The sequence below is a fragment of the Hibiscus syriacus genome, unplaced genomic scaffold (assembly GCF_006381635.1).
Source record: "Hibiscus syriacus cultivar Baekdansim isolate YM2019G1 unplaced genomic scaffold, ASM638163v2 tig00000003_pilon, whole genome shotgun sequence".
In the NCBI taxonomy this organism is placed as follows: Eukaryota; Viridiplantae; Streptophyta; class Magnoliopsida; order Malvales; family Malvaceae; genus Hibiscus; species Hibiscus syriacus.
The window spans coordinates 1764152-1780607 of NW_024061753.1; the positions used below are offsets into that span (position 1 = coordinate 1764152).

Here is a 16456-nt window from a genome sequence, read left to right on the forward strand (position 1 = left end):
TTTTTTAATTATTTACCATAAAATCCTAGAATGTTAATAAAATTAATTCTTTGATTTAATTCTTTAAATTTTTAAATAATTTTCATTGAAGTTTATTGATTGTTTGCATGACAATTTATTTTTGAAGTATGATGACCTCATCCACATTATTCCACCAATTTACATAATAAATTAAAAGACAATGTCGGTTTAATTTAATTTATCGAAGTGAGTTACCTTAATCCACCGGGTAGTTTAATTCAATAATTTAAAGTGATCGAGTACCCTCCAGTGGAACAAATAAAAATGATAACTTTTAAAATTAATTAGGAGGATAGAAAGGGGAATGTTCTCATATTTAGACTTGTCAAAAATAGGTCTTTCGACTCTATTCGAAGGTTTAAGTTTGATATTTCTAAAGATGCGAACATTCTCTATCTATATTAAAGGATAGGTAATTTTATTAATAAAATTTTTGTTTGTTGTAAAATTTTAGGTAAATAAATACCATGAATGAGGTATTCCTCGTTTCCTTCTAGGGAATCGTCATTCTACCTTATATTAGGGGTGATTCCCTTTTGGTTTAAAACGTTGGAATGTCAATTAAAATTTTTGATTAAGAGATTAATGATTGATCGATTTAATTAGATATGAAAGAGATGCCATTCTTCCTCATATAAGGTGGTTAATTTTCCCCAGTTAAATGCTCAAATAGTTAATCTTCTTTATTAGATTTTAATTATCATGGTATTTATTTAACTAAAAAGGGGATTGTTAAATAAATTAAGTCTGAATCCATAAGTTCCATAGCAAAGACAATAATTAATCGACTAGGTACTGATTTTCAGGCGTTGTGGGGTGCTAACCCTTCCCCACATGTAATCGACTCTCGAACTCATTTTCTGGAAAAATAGACCAAAAAGTTATTTCAATAAATTTTAAAATTAAGATTTTATTAAAAGAACAAAATATTTTTGGGTGATCCAATCACACCCTAGACAAAGATTGGTGGCGACTCTCTCGAACCACATTTTTTAGTCAAAATGAACCCCTAAAATAAACCCTCAATTTTTCAAGTCGTTGCAACAACCATCACCCAAATCCCCTAAACCTCTAAAACCTCCACTATCCAAATCCCTAAGCCTTTAAAATCTTAATCCCCACGATGGAACAGTAGAGGAGCAACGACGACGAGGAAAACGACCATTTGGGTTTTTATCAGAATTGTACGGTGGTTCGAATGATGGTGACATCATGGCTTATGGATATAAGGATCTATCGAAACTGACGAATAACAACGATGATGGCTTAAATCGATGAACCTTTGAATGCTTTTCACGACAAAAGGTGGCAGATTACGACAAAAGACCAACGAGGGTTTGATGGGGGTCGATGCCGTTGTTGATGACAATGGTGGTGACAGTCACGGTTGGTCGACGACTATAGAAAGGGGAAGGGGATAGGGGCAAGGTACGAGTTGTTCATGTTTGGGATTTTTTAAATAAAAATATATTTTTTATTTTTTAAATATTTTTTTAAAATATCATGAACGTGACACATGTTACTTAACAGTGTTTTTTTACGGCGTTTAACGTATGGGCTCCTAAAGTGTAACATTAGAAATATTAGGTACCTATTTTTAGTGAAAATTTTTTAGGCACTAAAACGTTTTTCGAGGCATAGTTTGGACACTTATTTTTGTATTAAGCCTTTATTTAATGAAATACCTTTATTTTATGAATTTTAAATATTATTTGTTAAGTTATTTTCATAATTATTTCTTAAAATTATACTCCATTTTATAATTAAAAATAATTAATAACTCATATATATAACATTTTTATGAAAATTCACTATTTTTAAGAATAAATACTCATTTCTATATTATAAAATAATTAAATTAATTATAAATTAAATTATAAAAATTAAATATTATTTGGTTCAGATAATTGTTTTTTAAAACTTGTGAACCACAATTAGTTTATTTGGTTCAGATAGTCAAACACTCAATTTTTAGTGTTTGGTAAACACCTTTTCCAAAGAACTTATTGTGCAAATAAGGTGAAAATGAAAATGTTGGAAAATCCATCGGTTTGGGAGAGTCGATTGCAAAATAAGAAGTTAAATGACATATTTGATCTTATTATTTTCATAATTACATCATTGCCATAAAACCTAATCTAATGAAATAGGCTCCATCCTAATATATATTAGTAAAATTTTATTTTATTATTCTATTTTTTAGTTGTAGATTCTCAAATATATTTAGTTAAAAATATAGCAAAACATAAATGTAAAATATGTAGTGTTAATATTTTATACAAGGTTAATAGTATGTATCAATCTCACATTTGTAAATATTAAATTTTAAAAATATATTCAAAAATTTTCAAAAATATCACTAATTTTCTTAAGGAATTTTTAATTCCTTGTCAAAAGCATTTTATTCGAATAATTTCACCCCAATAAAGACTAAAGTATTATAAAACATATATGTATCTAACAAATAAATGTATCATGCCCTTAATTGTCATTTTACCCATATCAACTATCAGCTAAATTTTATCACACTTCTATATAAACAGTTATTCAAATTAGCTAATCAAATCAGTTGTTCAAATCAGCTATTGAAATCAGCTACCAGCTATCAGCTATTAGTTGTTTGCTAAACAACTCCTAAAATTTTAATTGAGTTCCAACTTTTTTTATGGTTTAATACCAAAATAAGTGCCCATACTATACCGCTTTTCCTGAAGAGATGCCTAAACTATTTTTGACTCATCCAGGTACATAACGTTACAAATGTTGCCCATTTAAGTGTCTGGACCGTCAACGAAGTTAATTTCTTCATTAAGTGACATGTGTCACAATTTGGTGCTTTTAAAAATTTTATTAGAAAATAAAAAATTATATATTTTTAAAAAAACATAAATATTTTAAAATAACCCTAAAACTTTGAAAACCTTCATTTCAACCCCTAAACCATGTCGATCGTCATCCTTTACCGCCGACGAAGCTCAACTCGACCTCATCTCTCCCCGATGACCAAAACCCCCATTAAATCGTGATCGATCGACATTTTATATCCCGCAAACCCTATGGTGAAAATCACGATCCCACACGATCTTAACAGCCAATCGACAACAACTACAACGACGTATGACTAGGAGGATGGCAAGGACTACATCGGCGACGATGGTCGTGGTCGAAAAGGGTGACGGCGGCGGGTTAAGGATAAGATTTGGGGATTTTAGGTATTTGGGGCTTTTTTATAATTTAAGAGAAATTAGTTTTTCATAAATATAATAATATTTTTTAAAAATAAATTTCAAAATCACCAAATTGTGACATGTTTCACTTAATGGGAAAATTAACGACGTTGATGGTTCGTACACCTAAATGGGTAACGTTTGTAACGTTAGATATCTAGATGGATCAAAAAATAGTTTAGACACATATTCGATAATCAAAATATAGTTTGGGAACTAATTTTGGTATTAATCCTTTTTTATCAACAGTAGTTAACACGATTTTTTTTTATTTTAAATTCATACATCTAAATAATAAAGTTGAAAAAAAATCAATGTTACTTTTATAGAAGGAGAATTTTAATTAGAATCCAATGAATGGTACATCTGTCGTTTGACTTGCAAAATGGAGCTTTTCCTTATTTTTCAAATCCTCTAAATGATTCTCCGTTTACATATACTAAATGAATTGTCACTAGTTGCCGATCCTTCATATTTTGTATTGACTAGAAACGATCAACTCCCAAATTATGCCACAATAATTATTATAAGTTATACGTTAAGTGACAAACTACCATTCCATGGAATCAAATCTCCAAATAAAATATAGGATAAAGTATACAAATTGTTCCCTAACTACATAATATTACTTTGTTGAGGCAATTAATTTTTATAAATTACGAAATGGTCCATGACTATATGATATTGTTTTGTTAAGTCTCTAAACTGTTAAAAGTTTCAAAATGACCACACAATTATTCATGTCTCAGACTTGTTATTTCCTGTTAAAAAATAGGTGGTCGTTTGAGTAAAACGTCAACAATTTGAGTGAGATATGATAAAATTCAATCCTATAACTGTTTGAGCTATGTTTTGTGGATCAAATCTTCATTTATATTATGTCGACAAGCCAATGGTTGAAAGCAATGACGATACTAGTATACATCATTAAAATATGATTTTATCATATTCCAATACCAGGATAACGTCTAGCTGAGATGGCTATTAATTTTTTTAACGAAAAATGATGAGTTTGAAATATATGAATAGTCAGATGATTATTTATAACTTTTAATAGTCGATGAATTAAAAAATAATACCCTATAATTTAGGGACCATTTTATAACTTTTAAGAGTTAATATATTCAACCAAATAAAACTATATAATCGAGGTTATTTGAATACTTTACTCTAATTAATTCCCTTATAAATTTTTTTCCTGCGACCTTTTAATTTTTTTTTGAGTAATCCCAAATGTTTAAGTATTAAATAAATCCTAGTCTAGATTCCCACATTTTCCTCTCTCAAAAAGGAAAAAATAAAATAAAATTATGAAGCGCGTGGCCACAGTAATCCATAATATTTTATCGTGCCCGATGACACGTCAGCTTGTTCATATCTTTGCTTTTTCAAGTAACGGCCTATAAATTTCGATTCCCACCCAACATTGCCCGCCGCACCAGCCTATCTTTTAATTTCTCTCTCAATGGAACACAACGTTTACAACTCAACTTCCTCCGCCTCTCACTTATCGGTACCCGACATCCACATCCTTACCTCCGGTGGCCTCCGCATCCCCGCTCACTCCGGTGTCTTGGTAATCCTCTCTCAGCTTGTTTTAAGAGTCTTTTGGATTTCAAAGTTTTTCGTTTTCGTTTTTGTTTTGTTGCTCGGATCTGATTTTCTTTTCTGATTGAATAAGGAAATGGCGTCGCCGGTGCTGGAAAATATAATCGAGAGGCTACGTAAGCACCGGAGCTCCGAACCAGTCATCCCGATTCTCGGCGTTCCATGCGACGCCGTTTCTGCTTTTGTTGATTATCTCTATTCTTCCAGGTTGGTGGTTTAAGCGTTTTGATGTTCCGCACACACTTTTGTTTTTCCAAATGATCTCCACCTTTCACTTCTTCCTTGTTTTCCACGACGATGGAAAAATCCACCACCGAATCTAATTAGTAAAATTATAATATTATTATAAAGTAATAAAAAAATAAAATATGACTTGTGGGAATGTGCCACGTGGCTATCCAATCGCTTCTTGTAGCATTCTAAGTTGGTCGACTATGGAATTTTCTAATATTTCTCCGAAATTTGTGGATGCGTTTCGTTTAAGTTTCATATATTATTCTTTTTTCGTTTGTTTTTAGTGCCGAAGTTGAATTGAGCGAAATGATTCAATGAATTTTCAATAGGTGTGAGGAAGAGCAACTGGCGAAATATGGGATTCATCTGCTAGCATTGTCGCACGTTTACACGGTCCCACATCTGAAACAGAGGTGCAGCAAGGGAATTGGTCAACGGCTGACGGCGGAGAACGCGGTGGACGTCCTCCAACTCTCCAGGCTCTGCGACGCTCCCGATCTTCAACTCAAGTGCATGAAACACATCGCCGCACATTTCAAATCTGTCGAACAAACCGAAGCTTGGAGTTTTATGCAGGATAACGATCCCTGGCTCGAGCTCGAGATTCTTCAATTCATCGATGAAGCTGAAACGGTATATCACAACTAAATAAGCAATAAAGAAAATCACCTAGACTGTTCTTAACATCGTAGTGATGATAATTTTGTTATTTGTAATGGTGGATTCTGAGTGTTCGATATAATGTTGCAGAGAAAAAGGAGAATGAGGCGGCACATGAAAGAACAGAGCTTGTATTTACAGCTAAGCGAGGCAATGGTGTTTACAGCACATATGCACGGAAGGGTGCACAACTGTGGGCCCTACGACGTGAAGCCGGCTAAGAAACCGGATCCTGCAACAACTACGCGACGTGCCATGGTGTTCAGCTGTTGATAAAGCATTTCGCTTTGTGCAAGAGAAGGGTTAATGGTGGAGGGTGCTCTCGCTGCAAGCGAATGTGGCAGCTTCTTCGACTCCACTCCTCCATTTGTGATCAGCCTGATTCTTGCAGGGTTCCACTTTGCAGGTAAATAATCTAAACCCATTGACCAATCATTATATTTTATTTGGGAATTTGCTTAATTGTTCGGATTAATATAATATCATTTGTGAATTTCTCGAGTTGGCTTGTCCCTATCACTGTTTAGTCTGTTTCTAACGTTTTCTTCTGATATTTTTAACTCAATTATAGGCCATGACATGATATTTTGCTAACTTCGGGCACAAACAAAATATCTATCATAAGATAAAGAGTTGTGAAGATTTCTACTTGTCCTCGTGAAAATAACATCAAATCAACTCATGCATCTTATTGTGGGGATCAAGTTGCAAATCTTCTGTTTAGCTGATTAGACTAGAGATTTTTGCTAAGAATGTTCAATCAAGCCACTTCTTTAGTATATCTCTTAAAATTTTATAAATTTGTCTTCTTGTTAAATTGTACAATTGTGTCCGACCCCGCACAAGAGAATGAATAGTGATTAAGTTGCAAATCTTCTGTTTGGTGAACAAGACTAGAGATTTTATTGCTAAGAATGTGCAATCAGGCCACTTCTTTGGTACCATCTGAACAGGGATTGCACACTTGGTCAATTCTCACAACTGGCAAATATATAGTAATTAACTTTGGAAAGGGTTTTTTTGCTTATTGGTGGATCCTAAAAGGTCCCCATTTTGAATATTTATTTTGCAGGCATTATCATCATCAAAACATTAAAACATTGTTTACTTTGTACCAGGCAATTCAAAGTGAAAGCACAACAACAGAAGATGGGCGATGATGCAAAGTGGAAGGTGCTTGTGAAGAAGGTTTTATCAGCAAAAGCCATATCTTCTTTAGCTCTACCCAAGAGGAAGAGAGAGGATGAGCTGAGGGAAACAATGGGTACTCATCAGGTCCTTAAAAACTTCAGGTTATGTTAAAACAGTTTTTACAATAGAAGATAGTTGAATATTCTTTGATTCATATACCTGGTTTTTGGGAGTTTATAGTGTAATCCTCCTATGATGGTAGTTTATGAGTTGCATCAAGACTATGTAAAAAGTATTCGTATTTGATATTTGTACTCGATATATATTCGAATTTTAAATATAAATAATTAAAGAATTAATGAATCGAGACTCGATGGATTTAGATTATCTTGTCATCCTTAGTTGAAGATATTTTTTAGGGTATCTTGTAATTATCGTAGAGTAAGATCCTCGTTTTACCCATTGATGAAGGGTTAAAGAAATAGCACAAATCAAACAAGGAATCCCATTGTAACCCTGCTTGGATTCTAAAGTAGGAATTGGACCCATCATTTCATTCACTTTCCAACATTCTTTCCTAATGTTTTTCTGTTCAACTTTCTAATAATGTGCAAGGAATCTTCGATGGAGTTAACAATATAAGTTGATATCTCGGCTCGGTCCAAAGTTGGAATAGTTAGTCAGCAGGCCCTTTGGGCCTGTAGTCGAAGAAGTTGGAAAGGCCAGGGTCAAAGAAATGAAAGTTGAGGATAACTGATTAGGTAAATCACGTGAATGGGTGACAGTTGAAAACCATCTTTCACCGCACAATATAAAAATAATCCCATTGGAATGAATTGAAACCATGGCGGGTGTCAGAAACCAACCACAAAGGTGGTACTGGTGGCGCCTCTGGGCTACTCGGCCCCCCCTCTCCCCAACATCACATCACATACGCCATCCCATAAATACTCTTCGGCGCTGCTCTCATTTATGTCTTCTTCATTACACTACTCAACTTCATCTACCTCCCAACCATCTGTTCCATTCTGATATATTTCATTATCAGTTCGATTTTGAATGAAACTGACGAAACCCGAATCCAAGTATACTGTAAAAAAAACAAGAAATTTTTATTTATTGTAGGATTTGTATGGGTTTTGTTCTTCACTTTTCACCGAAGAGGACATTTAACAAAAACCTGGAAGACATGGATATCAAAAACCCGGGAAGAAAGCAGGGGTGACTGAAGCAGGGGTGACTGCGGGTTCATTTCCTTTATGGTCTGGTTTCTTCAAATGTTGTCTGTTGTGGTGTCGCTGTAAAAACTAAAAGCAAATTTTACTTTCTGATGAGAGTACGACGAGACAATCCCCCATTAGCTAACAATTTCTGAAACGTTATAAATGAGCCCCCTCCCATTCTGACGCCGTTGCAGTGAAGATGATGCTGATGATAGAGACATTGGTGAGTATTGGATGAGTCTAGTTAAATTATTCAGAGCCCCCACAAAACTAACTGAAGCCCCCACAAAAGTTCTACCATCACTGGCCGAGACCCTTTTCTGCAACACTATACAGCAGTCAGCAGATCTAGACCAAATTACAGAACAATCTTCTGCAAAAGAAAATATCAAAGCACAAATTTTTACTAAGCAAGCAAGCAAACATGTCTTATATTTTTTTTCTATTTATTAACACCCTGTACTCATTAATCACATTTACTCTCTCTTTTCACCATCTTCTGTCTTGTTCTTCTATATCTAGTTTATCTTCTACTTAAAGCTACATAAACAATCCAAAAGCTTTTGAACTTTTAATTTTGATTGTTTATAGCTTAGGTTTTTCTTTTTCGTTTTTGTAGAAAACAATGTCGTGTATCCCTACTTTCACGCCAGCTTTTTTCAAAATTTTGTGTATTTCAATGAGTTGAGAGTTGAAGACCTCTGTCCATTCCCATTTCCATATATTCCATCCAGCAGGTCTGATATTTTTTCAATTGCTTTCTTTGTTTTTACTTGCATTTCTTTATTTCTTGGACTATGCAATTTTTTATTTGTTTTAGACCCGTTTTTTCAGTTACTATGAATTTTGAATTCTAGATTCTTGAACTTTGTTTGGAGTTTTCTTTTATTTAATACACAGTTCACTGCTCCTGCCTTTTACCCTATGTTTTCTAGGTTATGGATACCATTTTTTTTCTTTTCGAAGTTTTTGTTTAGAAGGTAACTAAAACTAGTTTAGTCTCGTCTCCAAAGTGAAAGCTTTATTTTTTGTTTGCTTTTAGTAAATGCAATATACAATGTATTGCATTTTTGGTATTTTGGGTGTTCATTTACCATGCCTTTGGATGGCTTGAGCCTATGTTTCTCATGAAAATGACATTTCTCTTTGCTTTCAATGCGTGTGTGTGTGTGTGCTTTTGTAATGTGTTTTTAGAGGTTGTTGATGCCTGGATTTTGAAGGGGAAAACTGGATTTCTGAAGCATTCTGGTCTATTTTGAGCCTGGGGTTTTCAGACAATGGAACATTTGGAGATTTATACTGGTTTTGATACAATGATATGCTCATTTTCTAGTTGGCTTGTAGAGTGTTTAACGGTTAATTCAATGTTCCTGTTTAATTAGTTTCTTGTTTTAATTGTTTTTTCAGGTCAAAAATCCATATCATGTTTCTAAGTCCTGTAATGAGTTTATGCTGAAGCGAAGAACTCTATTTTGATACTTAGTTTTGAAAAGAATGGACGGTCGAAGACATTCTGTCGATATACCAATCTCAAGAACCCTAATAGCACTTAGGAGAGTGAGATCATTAAGGGATCCATCCACTAATTCCATGAGTAAATTCTCTTCATTGTTTGACAATGTCAAGTGGGAAACGAATTCAAGCAATGAGATTTCTTTACAATTTGTGAATGGTTGCACGAAACCGGTTCCTGACGAAATGAACTTAGAGGTCCAGAGTATGAAGGATTTCATGAACGAAGAGAGGATCAAGGTTGTGATTTCGGGCTGCATTCTGTTCCTGAAGACTCTAACTCTAAGTTGATCATATGTGAGAACGCCGCGAAGGTAGGGAACAGGGCTGGAAAAGTCGATGAGTTCGATGATTGTAATGGTGATTCTACCAATTATGGAGTAAACAAGGAGGAGGTACAAAAATACAGTCCATTGGCTGAAAGATATGATAGCAATTTTAATGTTAAAGGTATGAGCTTAATATGTATGGCACCTAGTTGTAATTCGGATGATTTAGCCTCTTGCAATGAGCCTGTTATAGGATTCTTCTCGGCTGATAGAATTAACCACTGCAATTCGAAAGGGAAATGTCAATCTAGGAATCAAGTGAATTCATATGGTGCTAATGGTGATGTTGCATGCCCTTCTATTGATGCTATTTCTAGTTATAGTACCTCGTTGTATGTAGATGAAAATGTTGACACTGCAGATCTGAACCACCGTGGATGTGGAATAAGCTACTGTTGGTCGAAAACTCCAAGGCTTAGAGAATCAAATCCTTCATCCGATTTTGAAGACTTCCCTTTGTTGTCATCAGATACGGGTGACAAAACTTTTTGTGGGCAGAGCTTTTGGAAATGCATTAATGGCGAAATCAACCCGTATTCTGTTACTCCTAGGAGCTTAGGCCAAAAGTTCAAGCCAAAGTCTTTTGATGAATTGGTAGGACAAAGTGTTGTTGTGAGGTCTCTTTTGAGTGCCATAACTAAAGGAAGGGTAGCCTCTTTTTACCTCTTCTATGGTCCTCGTGGCACAGGGAAGACTTGTGCCTCAAGGATTTTTGCTGCTGCTTTGAATTGCCTCTCACTCGAGGAGCATAAACCGTGTGGTCGATGTCGGGAGTGTATTATGTTCTTTTCTGGAAGGAGCAGAGATGTCAAGGAGGCTGACTCGTTGAGAATCAATCGCTCAGATAGGTTGAGGTCCCTCGTTAAGAATGCAGTTTCCCTTCTGGTTTCCTCACGGTTCAAGATTTTCATTATTGATGAGTGTCAGTTACTGCATGGTGAAACATGGGCGACTGTTTTAAACATTCCTAGAGAAACTTTCTCAGCATGTTGTTTTCGTTATGAGTACCCCCGAACTCGATATGCTGCCACTAAGTGCGGCTTCTCGGGCACAGAAATATCACTTTCCTAAGATAAAAGATTCTGATATTTCAAACAGGCTGGAGAAAATATGCATTGAAGAACGTCTCGACTATGATCAGGCTGCTTTAGGCTTCATTGCTGCTAAATCCAATGGCTCGTTAAGGGATGCAGAGATGATGCTCGATCAGTTGAGTTTGCTCGGTAAAAAGATCACAATGTCCTTAACCTATGAGCTCGTAAGTGCTGTAAACTTTTCCTCTTCTTTCTGTTGTGGTGTTTCTGTTTTTTTCTAGGTTATTGAAGTTCCTTTTTGTTCATGGGGGCGGTGGCAGTTAGGAACTGTTTCGGATGATGAATTGCTTGATTTGCTGGATCTGGCTTTATCCTGCAACACTTCAAATACAGTAATGCGCCCGGGAGATAATGAGGTCAAAAATTGATCCTATGCAACTTATATCACAGCTAGCAAATCTCATTATGGACATTCTTGCTGGGAAATGTGAGGAAGGTAGCTCAGAAGCCAGAAGAAAGTTTTTTGAAAAGCATACTTGTAAGTTCTGAATACTCATGCATCACATTGTTGTTGAAATATCCTTATTTTGGCATTATATAGTATGTTGATTCAATAATGATGCTGAAAATAGGGTTCGTAATTTATATTTCAACAAATTCCTTGTGTTATTGTCTATAGAATTCTTGTATATCTACAATGGTCAGTGAGCTAAACCTGCAAATGAATTTACAAGCATTCGCTCTGAGTATTGAGTGTTTCATCGTTTCAAGTGTTGCAAATTGTATTATCAAATTGAGCTTGCTGAAGTTAAGCCATGCACTTAGAGCACTATCAGAAACGGAAAAGCATTCGAGAGTATCAAAGAATCAAACAACTTGGCTCACTGTTGCTCTTCTGCGATTAAGCTCAATGGAATCCAACTTCATGAACACAAATGATTCGAAATTATGTTTGCCAAATGCTCAACACAAAGGTAAGTCTTTATAATTTGGCTCTAATTGTAGTTGACATTTTAACTTAACGAATTGAAAAGGTGTATATTAAGGTTTGTTCTTGTTTGGAAGCAGATAGTGATTCTAGCAGCACATCATCCACTGGGGCGAGGTCAAATCATCCTTTCACTTGTATGTGTAATGGTATCAAGTCGTCGAAATTGGCAAAGTGGGATGAATCCGAGAGAAGTCTGGAATCTATATGGAACAAAGCAACCGAATTATGCCAATCCGGTTCCCTTAAAAAATTTCTGAGGAAACGAGGGAAGTTGTCTTCTCTTCACTTTAACCAAGGTACATTGGTCTGAGTTTCCGCATTAAACCCATATCTAGGATATATGCACATTACAAAGTTGACAGAGAATAAACTTTTTAAAGGAGGAACCTTATTTCCCAAGCGAACAAATTCTGGCACTTATCGAGCAACATGTATTTTAGAAATCCTTAAGTTGTCTTCTAGCTTATATCCAATGGACCCTTTGTCACCCTTTAATGCTTGGATGTGTTGATGTTGAAACTAACGATATGTCTCGTTATGCTGGATTTTGTTTCTCCAGTATCCGTCCATTTAGTAGACTTTCTAGAGCATGCTTTAACGTATTTGAACATATTTTAGATTGCTGTTCTTTCCATAAACGTTTTTATGGCTACAGGAGTTTTCTGGATATTTCACATTACCTTTGTTCGGTAATTCCTTTGTTTTCTAATCTACGTCGGAAGTATATCATCCGTATTATCTCTTACAAACTTTTGATAATGTAAATTGTAGCTTTTTCTCATTCCATTTTGATGATTTAACTTTACTTTTAATTCAGCTCTGGCTATTGCCGAACTGGAATTCTGTCATCCTAATCATGTATCAAGGGCTTAAAAATCATGGAAACATGTTGCAAGTTCACTTCAGTTGATCGTGGGCTCAAATGTGGAGATTCGGATTAATCTTTTGGTCCCGGATCAATTGTCTAATGGTAAAGTGAGGAAACCATCTTTTAATTTGTTTAGTTGTTCGCGCAGGCTGCGTCCGAAGTCAAGTTCATCTCCGAAAAGTGAGAGATCCGAAGTTTCACTATATGCTTCGGAGAAACCTATGATAAGTGACCGACATAGACCTATTTTAACTTGTCACTCTGATCATGAGTATTAAATAGCTCGTAACAGTTCTCATGGCTTGGAAGTGGTTCGGGCTTTCAGAAATAGTGAAGGGAACATACTGAGCACAGGGGCAACCCCATCTTGTGCATCGTTACGAGATGATATGTCTCAGGCTCCGGCATATATAAATGATTCGTTGAAAGGAGAATGAAGGGACTGTGGATGCCAGAATCATTCTATTCAAGAGCCAGATTATCAGTCCAACTGTTTCCCTATAGCATTGAGGTCTCAAAAGAAGGTGCATTTGTCTAACACGGCTAAAACAATTTCGGCGACGAGCCAAGAAGAAAACAAACTCGCGTTATCCATTTCCGGGGTTTGTTCTAATGATCCCTATGTTTTCTACAGCTCTGACAATAAGGATAGGTGAGAAGTCTCGTCTTTTCTTTTCCATGAGACCATGGCATGTACGATGATATTTATATGAACGCATGTACGGCTCGTTTATCCTCACATTGATGCTTTTAGCAGACTGAGGGAGAACTCTGAGGTACTTTGCTGGAGAACCCCTACGATTCCTTTAAAGAAGGTAACGACACAAATGCTGTTGAATTTTCTCAATAACTAGATCAAGTATAGCCATGTTTGAGTACAATTATCTGTTCGTCATCAAGTCTCTAGCGTTAATAAGTTTTTCTCAGTATGCACCATGCTTCTATCTATAAACCTTCAACTGATCTTCCAGCATCAACAACGTTCCTTAAGAACTTCGATATGGTGCTTGGAAGTTTGTTTAATATTTCTAACACGACGAATACTGCAGGCCTGGCCGCTGACTTATAACCATCGAAGTCGCAGACTGCCGCACATTGCAGATTGGGTTCTTCCTTCTCGATTGCTTTGTAAGTTTATAGAGGATTCCAGAAAGCTTTAAAGTAGCCAGTAATTTTTGCAAGTATATAAATCCAACATAAAAACCAGATGTTGATGTTAGAAGATAAAACATAGACATGGCAGTCGTATGTATAGTCGAAGATGATTAGTGTTTTGTGGGCCGTCTCTTGCTATGAACTCATCGTTGTCCAAGTTCAGTTACAGTTTTCATTCGATGGGAAGATTTGTTGTTGTTGTTGTTAAACCCTATGATTGGGATTTGTTGGTTTATAATTATTGGGGATTAGAATTGAAAATCTCGGATCGAATTGGTCTGTTCAACCAGTTGAGTCGGGTTCGGATTTAAAACGAATGCGGATATTAAGTTTCGACATCTAATATTATCCTTCGTCTAAGTGAACCTATTGAGCTAAGAGAACACTTCAAGTGGTTTTAAAATAAATGTTTATTAAAGAATTTGAATTCTAGTAATTATATTTCATTTTCAATAAATTAATTTTTTTAAAACAAATATTATTTTATAACTATTTCAAATTATTAAAAGATATCCTTCGGTTTCTCTTTATTTTCGTGGTTCATATATTGGAATCAATTATCGGTTGAAATTTTAATTTTTTATTAGATAATTTTTGGGTAAAATCTAAAAGTAGTCTTCTGTTTATAGATGTTTATTCCGACTCCCTTCTATTAAAAACTATAAATTGACTATTCGGTTAATCATAAGTTATAAATTCATTTTTTTATATATATAATTTTTTTAATTTTACACAAATTTATGATTGTTAGATGAGTGAAAATAGATGTTTGAAATTAATTTTTTATCTTTTTTTTTAAATAAATATCTTCACACTTTTTACTGTTAATTTCAATTATTTGTTTTAATTAATCCAACAGTCTTAAATTTGTATAAAACTAAAAGAATTTTACATTGTGTAATAAGATCATATCCTTATATATAATGTATGATGCATCTTTTTTCTTTATCTTTGTGATAAGCAACAACATCAACCTTAGTGTTTATCGTCAAACGTCGATATTCATTGTTTTTTTTTTATTTTATTATAACGTATTTTTTCTTTTTTCTTGTATTTTTTATTTTTACTAGTTTTGTCTTTATAGTACATCTTTTCTTGTCGTTATGACACATTTTTTATTGTTTGACTGTTGCTTTAGTTTATCTTTTTTATGGTTGGATTTGACATCACCACTACTAATCTAAACGACTCTTATTTGGTATCTACTGATATTTCTTACTTTGGACCATCGGATTGGATTTGGATATATAATATGCGTTCGTGGATAATACTTTTATGTTGTTTGATTTTGATTTGTGGTTTGTCGATGGTCTTTCAATAGGTTCATTCCATTTTGTGGTTTGTTTGTCGATGCGGTCAGATCTGTTTGTATCTACCTTTTGTTCGAATTTATTTGGATATTTTCCATTTTTAATCAAATTAGTGGCTTTTTATCAATATATATTATTTTTGTAATGGGTAAAATACACAATGAGATTCTAGAGTGTTATTTTGTTAAGTCTCCTTACTATTAAAAATTATAAAATGATCATCTGATTATAGAGTATTATTGTATTATTTTATTGAGTCCCCCAACTATTAAAAATTACAAAATGGTCACTCGACTATACATATGTTCCTACTTGTCTTTTCTATTAAAAACTAACGACATTTAAGTTGTGCGTTAACTTGTTAACTAAGATATAATAAAATATGATCGCATAATCTCAAACGGTTATACAACTCAAACAATTATGAGATAAGATTTTATTATGTCTCATTCAGAAGGTTAACGTTAATCACAAATGACAATCAATTTTTTAATGACGAATTTGAAATATATGAATAATCAAGTGATCATTTTATTACTTTTAATGATTGAGGGACTCAATAAAACAATACCATATACTAGAGGGACTACTTTATAACTATTGTGGGAACTCAACAAAGCAACACCCTATAATTGTATGACCATTTATATACTTTGCCCTTTTGTAATTATATCAATCCATATCATGTCAAATATTTTAGCCTTTATTCAATCCTATCACTTCTTTCCACAATTCAAACGGTTTTGGGTCTTGAATTTTTTTAAATTAATTTCATAAAAGAGTAAAGTACACAAATGATCTATAACTATAGAGCGTTGTTTTGTTGAGTCGCGAACTATTAAAAGTTATAAAATTATCATCCGATTATTTATATGTTTTAAATTCATCTTTTTTCGTTAAACGTTTATGATTATTTGAGCTGAATGTTAACATACTAACTAAGATATGATAAAATCATATTTTACTGATATCTATAAACATTGTCGTTGCTTTGAAGCACTGGCGATGACATAATGTCTTAGACATTAACTTGACGAGATAATGTGAATAGAGACTTGATCCACAAAATATAATTTAAACAATTATGAGATTAAGGGTCCTTAAATTTTCTAAAAGAATCAATTAGACCCTCAAACTTAGCAAAAAATCAATT

The 16456-nt window shown here is 34.2% G+C and overlaps 2 pseudogenes; both read left to right on the forward strand.

Annotated features, from left to right (window-relative positions):
- The first annotated feature begins 4692 nt into the window (after positions 1-4692).
- On the forward strand, positions 4693-7117 carry LOC120114374 (annotated as a pseudogene).
- A 1641-nt stretch (positions 7118-8758) lies between these two features.
- Positions 8759-14207, forward strand: LOC120114465 (annotated as a pseudogene).
- Positions 14208-16456: the final 2249 nt, after the last annotated feature.